Here is an 8,909-nt window from a genome sequence, read left to right on the forward strand (position 1 = left end):
AAATTCAAGGTGGATAAATGACTTAAATATAAGTCGTGACACCATAAAAGTCGTTTAGGAGAACATAGGCAGGAAAACCTCAGATATTCCACACAGCAATATTTTCACTGACATGTCCTCTATAACAAGGGACATAGGGAAAGAATAAACCAATGAGATCTGATCAAAATAAAAACCTGCACAGCTAAAGAAAACAGCATTAAAATGAAAAAGAACCAACTTTATGGGAAAACATATTTGCCAATGATACCTCAGACATGGGTCTGATCTCCAAAATATATAAAGAACTCACACAACTCCTCTCTAAGAAGACAAGCAACCCAATTAAAAAATGGGGAAAGGACTTGAACAGGCACTTCTCAAAGGAGGACATACAGAAGGTACAGTGACTTATGAAAAGATGCTCAATATTCCTAGCCATCAGAGAGATGCCCATTAAAACCATAATGAATCAATTCCAACTGCCAGCTAAGATGGAGACATAGGTAGACACAGTGTGCATCATGGCAAAATAAAAGAAGGACAACTACAACTTTAAAAACAAGAAACAACCACAACTGACAGAAAATCAAAATGTATGGAAGTCTGACAACTAAGGAGTTAAAAAAGAAACATTCATCCAGACCACATCACAACCCAGCGACGTGGGTTACCCTGCCCTAATAAACACCTTTGGGTCCGCCCCTTATTATGTAACGGGCAGCCAAGACAATAAAAATGACCAAAATGAAAGATCAGATCAAAGCTCCAGAAAAAATACAACTAAACGATGAAGAGATAGCCAACCTACCAGAATGTACGGTTCAAAACACCAGTAATGAGGATGCTCACAGAATTGGTTGAATATAGTCACAAATTAGATGAAAAATGAAGGCTATGATAAGAGAAACAAAGGAAAATGTACAGGGAACCAACAGTGACGGGAAGCAAACCGGGACTCAAATCAACAATTTGGAGCAGAACGGAGAAATAAACATTCAACAAGAACAGAATGAAGAAACAAGAATTCAGAATAATGAGGAGAGGCTTAGGAACCTCTAGGACAACTTTAAACATTCCAACATCTGAATCATAGGGGTACCAGAAGGAGAAGAGGAAGACCAAGAAATTAAGAACTTATTTGAACAAACAATGAAGAACTTCTCCAATCTGCAAAGGAAATAGAGTTCCAGCAAGTCCAGGAAGTCAGAGTCTCAAAGAAGTTGGACCTAAGGAGGAACACACCAAGGCACATCATAATTACATTAACCAAGATTTAAGATAAGGAGAGAATCTTAAAAGCAGAAAGAGAAAAGGACACAGTTACCTATGAAGGAGTTCCCATAAGACTTTCAGCTGATTTCTCAAAAGAAACATTGCAGGCAAGAAGGGATTGGAAAGGAGTATTCAAAGTCATGAAAGGCAAGGACCTACATCCAAGATTACTGTATCCAGCAAAGCTATCATTTAGAATGGAAGGGCAGATAAAGTGCCTCCCAGGTTAGGTCAAGTTAAAGGAGTTCATCATCATCAAGCCCTTATTATGTGAAATGTTAAAGGGACTTACCTAAGAAAAAGAAGATAAAAAATATGAACAGTAAAATGACAACAAACTCACAGTTATTAACAACAAAACAAAAACCAAAAACAAACTAAGCAAACAACTAGAACAGGAATAGAATCACAGAAATAGAGATCACATGGAGGGTTATCATTGGGGGAGTGGGTAGGAAGAGAGGGGGAAAAGGTACAGAGAGTAGGTAGCATAAATGGTAGGTAGAAGATAGACATGGTGAGGTTGAGAATTATAGGAAACTGTTCCATGCGTGGGAAATGTTTCGTGGTGCGAGGTTGGCAGGCGGGATCCATGCCCACTGACAGGTTCTCCCATGGGGAATCAGGCCTGCATTGTACCTAGGCTGCTATGAGACTTGCTTCTGCTAAAACTCCCTCACCCTAAATTGAGGCAGCAAATGTTTACCGAAGTGTCTTTTAATTCCTAAAGTCTGTGCTAAACCACCCAAATATGGAGTGTAACCAGTTCAACCACTTTCCCCCTTTGAGCTGTACCATCTTCTCTTGAAGTAATTAGCAGCTTTCTGTCCTTTGTTGTCTGTAAAAGGTAATCACCTACAGTGAATCTGTGCATAGTAAATGAGGACCATCCTCCATGTAATGTGCCCAGAAAAGCAATAAAAGCTTGTCCAGGCAGGGGTCAGCTCTCTCTCTTGGGCTCTCTCTAGCCCTCTCGCCCTCTCTCAGTTAGACAGTGGCCATGCCATCCCTTTTCCTCCACAGGATTTCTATAGTCCATGTATATTTGTCTATTGTAGCCACAAAACAGGATCCTGCTGGCCAGGATCCACATCAAAATAGTATAGGAAATGTAGAAGCCAATGATGTGGGTTATATATAAGAACTTATATATATGATCCATGGACATAAAGTAAAGGGGGGGAATGCGGGTGGGATAAGGTACGCAGGGTGGGGGGAATAAAGGGGGCAAATTAGGACAACTGTAATAGCATAATCAATAAAATATATTTAAGTATTAAAAGAAAACCAGAATGAGATACCACTTCACACCATTGAGAATGGCCATCATAAACAAATCAACAAACAACAAATGCTGGAGACGTTGTGGAGAAAAGGGAACCCTAGTGCACTATTGGTGGGAATGCAGACTGGTGCAAACAGTATGGAAAACACTATGGAATTTCCTCAGAAAACTAAAAATGGAACTGCCTTTTATCCTTGCAATTCCACTGCTAGGATTATATCCTAAGAAGCCTGAAACACCAATCCAAAAGAACCTATGCACCCCAATGTTCATAGCAGCACAATTTACAATAGCCAAGTGCCGGAAGCAACTTAAGTGCCCATCAGTAAATGAGTGGATCAAAATTTACACAATGGAATACTACGCAGAAGAAAGAAAGAAGGAACTCTTACCCTTCGGGACAGCATGGATGGGACTGGAGAGTATTATGCTAAGTGAAATAATCCAGGTGGTAAAAGACAAATACCATATGATCTCACCTATATGTGGAACCTAATCAACAAAACAGGTAAGTGAGCAAAACATAACCGGATACACTGAAATAAAGAACAAACTGACAGTGACCACTGGGGATGGGGGAGGGGCATAAAGGGGGAAAGAAAGGGAAGAGTTGTCAAGGAACATGTACAAAGGACCCAGGGACAAAGAGAAGGGTGGGGGATAGATTGAATGTGGGAAATGGGGTGGGTAGGGCCGGGGAGAGTAATGGAAGAAAATTTGGACAACTGTACTTGAACAACAATAAAAAAAGAGAGGGGGGAAAAAAGATTTTCAATTTGCTTCTGCTAGTAGCTATCTGGGGCAATACCAGTCTGAGACCATCTTAATTTACTTTCAAAATTTCAAATTCTTATGAACCACATGAAGCTGAGTTACAAGCCACTATAGGAAAACTGAAAGGTTCCACTCCATTCCCCAGTGCAAAATGAAAGATGGTTTGATCAGATGACGTAGATATAAAAGTCTGACATTCTCTTTGCTGATAACACAACCTGGATATTATTTCATTCATGTACTCAAAAATATATTAAAACGCAAATGTAAATATCATTATAGTATAAGAAAATCTTACTCATTCTCTTCTATACCTGCATATACCACACATGCTTAGCCAATTTTCAATTGATGGACATAAGTTATTTCTAATCCTTTACTATTAGAAACAACGCTACAATGAATACTCTTGTACACAGGTCATTGAGCAAATGTCCTAGGATATATGAAAGATATATTAATGACAGAAATACTGCAACAAATGATCTGTACACTTAAAATTTTGATGGATATGGCCAAATGCTCTCCACTTAAGGCGTTACTTAAGAGGTTATATCCACTTAAAGTCCTGCCAGCAGCTTATGTCCTTATCCCTCATCAACACAGTACTATAGGTATTTTTAGAACCTAAGTGCCCATCAGTAAATGAGTGGATAAAAAATCTGTGGTACACATGGAGAATGGAATACTACGCAGCAGAAAGAAAGAAGGAACTTCTACGCTTCCATACAGCATGGATGGGTCTGGAAAGTATGATGCTAAGTGAAATAAGCCAGGTGGTGAAAGACAAATACCATATGATCTCACCTTTAAGTGGAACCTAATCAAAAAAACAAACAAATGAGCAAAATACAACCAGATACATGGAAATAAAGAACAAACTGACAAGTGACCATAGGGGAAGGGCGAGGGCCACAATGGGGGAAAGAAGTGGAAAGGTGAAGTCAAGGAACATGTATATGAGTCCCATGGACAAAGATACCGGGGAGGGGGGCAGTGGGTGTGGGCTAGAAGTGAGTTGATTGTGGGTGGTGGGGTGTGGGTAGGGCAGGGGAGATTAATGGGAGAAAATGGGAACAATTATAATTGAACAACAATAAATTTTTTTAAAATAATATAATAACAAAGAAAAAAAGAGTATATCATAACACAAAAATATTTGTCAGTTTCCTGTAATGAAATACAAAATATTGGGATGGCCAAAAAGTTCATTTAGTTGTTTCTGTATGATGGCTATAGTAGTGCTTAGTTGCTTTAACTTCATTTGAAACAATTTAGTGGATTTTATTGTAACAGCAGTGATATCAGTGTGAATTTTTTAAAAACTTATCAAAATTGGTGAATTTGTGGGCAGGTATTTTAATATTGAAGGTGGAATAAAATAAGCAACTTTTTCAGCATATTATCCTTCAATATTTCAATAAACGCAAGTGCAAAAATATTTGTGCAGTGTATGGAGAAGGTGCTGTGACTAATTGAACATGTCAGAAGTGGTTTGCAAAGTTTCTTGGTACTTTTGACATTTTGCTGAATAAATTATTTGCTGTGGGGCTGTCTTATGCATTGGAAGGTGTTTAGCAGTACCCCTGGCTCTACCCATTAGATGCCAATAGCAGGAGACAGTCAACATACTCAAAATATCCAAATCAACAAAGTTATTGGTGAAAATGTAAAAGGTGTCTTTTATGGAAAAAAATTAAATGGACCTTTTGGCCAACCCAGTAACAGTCAACGCACAAAAACTGGTACATACTAATGCTTCTCAAATTTGAGTCCATCAGAATTACCTGGAAGGTTTTTGCTTATTTGACTAGAAAAAAAAAGATTTCAACTGAAGGCAGACTATGAACCAGACTGAGAAACTAGAAGTTATTTATCCCTTAACATCTAGAGAAGGACATTCCAAGATTGAGAGAGACCAAAAAAAAAAAAAAAAAAAAAGTGCAACCATGGGGCAGCAAAGTCATGCTCCAAGTTTTGTCAAGAGAATAAAAAAGAGCACATACTCCATAAGGCATTTCTATCCCATGGTTCAGACAACAGTCAAAATCTTTTGGTGTAGAACTCTTACTAGGAGTCTCAAGGTTAACCCCAAGGATGGGGAAGGAAAACCTTCTGCTATCACCACCCTCCAAGTAGCTCCAGGCAGTCTGACCCAAAGGTTCGGCCCCTTGCTGTGATTAATGAAATCTCTGGCCTTGGGCCTGAATTCCTAATTTGTACCTCAAACCAAGAACTAAGCTAAACCCAAATCTAGAGTCTAGTTACGGTCACTGCCACTCAACCTTTATAGAATAACCACAGAATTGGAAAGCAAAGTGCCCATGGCACCTGAAATGCCCTTCCAGGGAAGATGGCGGCACCATTCACTCTAGTCAGGAGTGAGGCCAGGACACTGTGTTTTGGCTCCTTTTTCTAGACCTGTCTTCTTTGGCTCAAAGAGAAGGACAGAGATATCTAGCAGCCACTTCTTTATGGCAAATCCCAAACCTATGTGTCCAATGTAGAAAGAATGTGGTCAGAGGGACCTTTCACATGCCTAAATTCTTAAATGCATGTTTCATCTTCAAAGAAAAAGTAAAATAAAAAAGAACCATCCACCAACTGGCATCTAAAGTCAATCACCATAAAAGGGCAGGATCTGGATATCCTGAATATTTATGATTAGAACTTTCCAATTCTTTGTTATTCTACTGTCCACCACCAAACATTCATAAGGGCTCAGAGCAAAGGATGCACTAACAGTAGGGATTTACAAATGCTGTTAGCAAGTATCAGTTCAACACCTCTGAAGAATACAATTTAGGGGAAAAGTTTTCCTTCAAAGTTTATATAAACTCAATTAAAACAATTTTAAACCCTAACTTTTCCTCTATAAAGTGTTCTCTTTCTAATTTAATGGTATTAAATGTTCAAGGTCTTTGGAAAAGGTTATTTTCTCATCCTGTAATAATGATTATCCTCTAATTTTTATTGAATATAAACTATAGTTAAGCACATACAGCAGTTTTGGATTTGCCAATACAGACCAGTTAAATTTGTAATAGTTTAAACCACTAGATGATGTATAAATGAAACAGCAAGGGCACCCCAGTGGTAGCCTGCTTCTCTAACTGCCTTAGCATTTCTCTTTTAATAAAATTTTAATAACATATTTGCACAGAGCTATTAAAACGGCAAGGCTGCTGACAGTGTTCTGTTTAGTAGACCAGTTTTAACTATCATTATTTTTTAAAAATCTTTTTCTTTTAACAGTATTCAAAGTCCAAGGTGGGAACCTGGAAACCACAGCAAAGGCCTCTTATAAGAAAATCAGTGTCACTCATAATCCCTCCTTCCTATTAACAGTGTTGATGGTGGGCCCTTGAGCCTCACTTGACTTTATCCAATCCATTTAGCTTCATAGTCTCCCCCCAACCACAGCCTGGCCCACACACGCCAGTGCCTCCCTGTTCCACAGCTTGGCGTTAAGTCTCATAAAACAGAAAGGAACCAAGTGACCTTTCTTCTCCTCCAACCTGTGCAAACACAAAGACCTACAGGGAGCTCCTGACAAGCACCAGGGCACAATTTATGAGAGTAAAACATGCAAAGAGACTGGAAAGACTCCTACATGGCATTCGTGGTGAGGATTCTGCCAAACAATAGCCTTTTCTGCCCCAGAGGGTGGCGTCTTATTTCAAAGTTTTTCCAAGTGCAAACTCCTAATAACAAAAGGAAATAGGTACATCCTAAAAAGTTTTTCTATAGTGGGATGCAATGTTATTTATTTACAGGAGATAATTTTCTCCAATAATTCCATCTGTCAGAGGAATGGGGCCCTAGCATTATGCAGGTGACAGGTGAAGCCCGAAGGGACTTCGCAGCAGTAGGGTAGGCAAAGAAGGCACCTGGCCACCGGCAGCGGCGCATCTGGGAGCAGAGGCTGCAGTGGCCCACCTAGGCCACGGCTCCCCCCAACCATCTAACTAACCCCCACATTCTCAATGAAACCGCTGTCTTCGCCCCATCCCAGATCGCACAACAGAAGTTGAACATCCACTTAAGTAAAGATTCTGCTCAAAGGGGTAGCGACACTTTAGAAACGGCCGTATAGTAGGACCTGGGTATTAAAGGCTTGGTCAAGCAGCCGGGCTTCACCCCATAGGATACGTTATTTTAAAGTGACCTCACCCCTAGCCCTTCAGGGTGCAGGGAAAAGCGGGATACCACATCATACGTACCAAACCTGTAGCCCCTATATCCAGAGGCGAAGGGAAGACGCAGACCCCTTGCCCGCAGCCCGTCCCAGGGCGAGACTAGGGGCGGGGCGAGGGGGTGGTGCGGAGGAGTACCGCAGGATTCTTCACCCCCCACCCCGGCCGCCTTACGCCCAGAGTCTCGGGCAAGGACACTTTTTGTCCCACCTGCTGGCTTCCTGGCTCTGCGGTCCCCCAGAGGAACGTGCTGCCACCCGGCCCCTGCCTGCACTTGCGGCCCGCAGGCCGGGTGCGACCCAGCTCACCTGGACTGCTGGGGTCGGGGGTCTACCGTCTCAGCCAGCGCGTGCAGGTCGCACGGAGGCGGGGCAAAGGCACTAGGAAGGCCAAGGCTCCCACAGCTGTGTCTGCCCTGTCCTTTGTGTCGCAAAGCCCAGAAGCTCTGCCTCCTTGGACCACCCAGCACCGCCCTCTCGTCCTTTCTGCTCTGTGGTCAAGTGGGAGGCCCGACCGGCAGTGCACAAAGAGGGGCGGGTCCACCAGCCGGCGTGTACTGAACGTGTAGTGTGAGGAGGAGTGTGGAGGGAGGAATGTGGGCCAAGGGTCCTCTTGAGTGTGGGGGTTATTTCTGGAAAGTGCGAGGCTCAGGGCGTAAGCTTGGAGCTGACATCGCTGAACCCTGTAAGCAACGTGTTCTCTGTGGAATTTTGTTCTTGCTCTAGCATCCCCTTCTGGAAACAACCGGGAGACGCAGACTAGGCAATGCTAATACCCCAAATTCGTAGCTGTGGAAACTAGGAGACAGAAAACTTCTCCTTACTATCTTTCCATCATATATACAATCTATAAATATTTATTCAGCACTCACTCATGCTAGGAATTGTCCTAGGGACTGAGAACACAGCAGTCACAATGGGGGAGGGGTCAGGGGCAACAAAAAGAAAAATCCCTGCCCCTTTAGAATTTACAGCTGGGAAACAATCAAAAAACTTAAATGAAAAGTACAAAAATGTTAGATATTACAAATGATAAGGAGGAGCAAAATAAGAGACAGGGATAAGAATTGCAGGAGGTTGACCTGTGAAAGTGGGAAGGTGGCATTTTAAGTGAAGCCGGAAAGGAAGTGAGGGAAGAGACAAGCAGATATCTGTAGGTGAGGCCCTGAGGCTAGAGGATGCCCAATAATATTCAATGTGAGGGGAAGAGTGAGTGTGAGGAAGTATGGTATGTGAGAGGTCAGAGAGAAGTTAGAACTGGACTGAGAGGGATGTAGGGCCTTTCTGCTCCTTGTAAAGACAGTTTGTACCCTGACAGCATTTGGCAAAGGGAACATGCCGTTTGATTTAACAAAATCATTCTGGCCATTGTGCAAGCATGAGTAGTGTCCAAGCTGAAAA

At 41.8% G+C, this 8,909-nt stretch overlaps 1 protein-coding gene across 7 annotated transcripts in view; it reads right to left on the reverse strand.

The window, feature by feature from the left end:
• NINL (ninein like) overlaps positions 1 to 8,013 on the reverse strand; it is a 178,741-nt gene extending 170,728 nt beyond the window's left edge. For 6 of the 7 annotated variants that reach the window (XM_024577013.3, XM_053926534.1, XM_045184917.2 and 3 more), the window contains exon 1: positions 7,818 to 8,013. The gene's annotated coding sequence lies outside the window, so the exon portion shown is untranslated. Of the gene's footprint in view, positions 1 to 7,536; positions 7,616 to 7,817 lie in introns of those variants that run through there. The other variant, XM_045184915.3, reaches the window with a different exon arrangement.
• Between the last annotated feature and the right edge of the window lie 896 nt (positions 8,014 to 8,909).

The sequence above is a fragment of the Desmodus rotundus genome, chromosome 6 (genome assembly GCF_022682495.2).
Source record: "Desmodus rotundus isolate HL8 chromosome 6, HLdesRot8A.1, whole genome shotgun sequence".
Classification (NCBI taxonomy): Eukaryota; Metazoa; Chordata; class Mammalia; order Chiroptera; family Phyllostomidae; genus Desmodus; species Desmodus rotundus.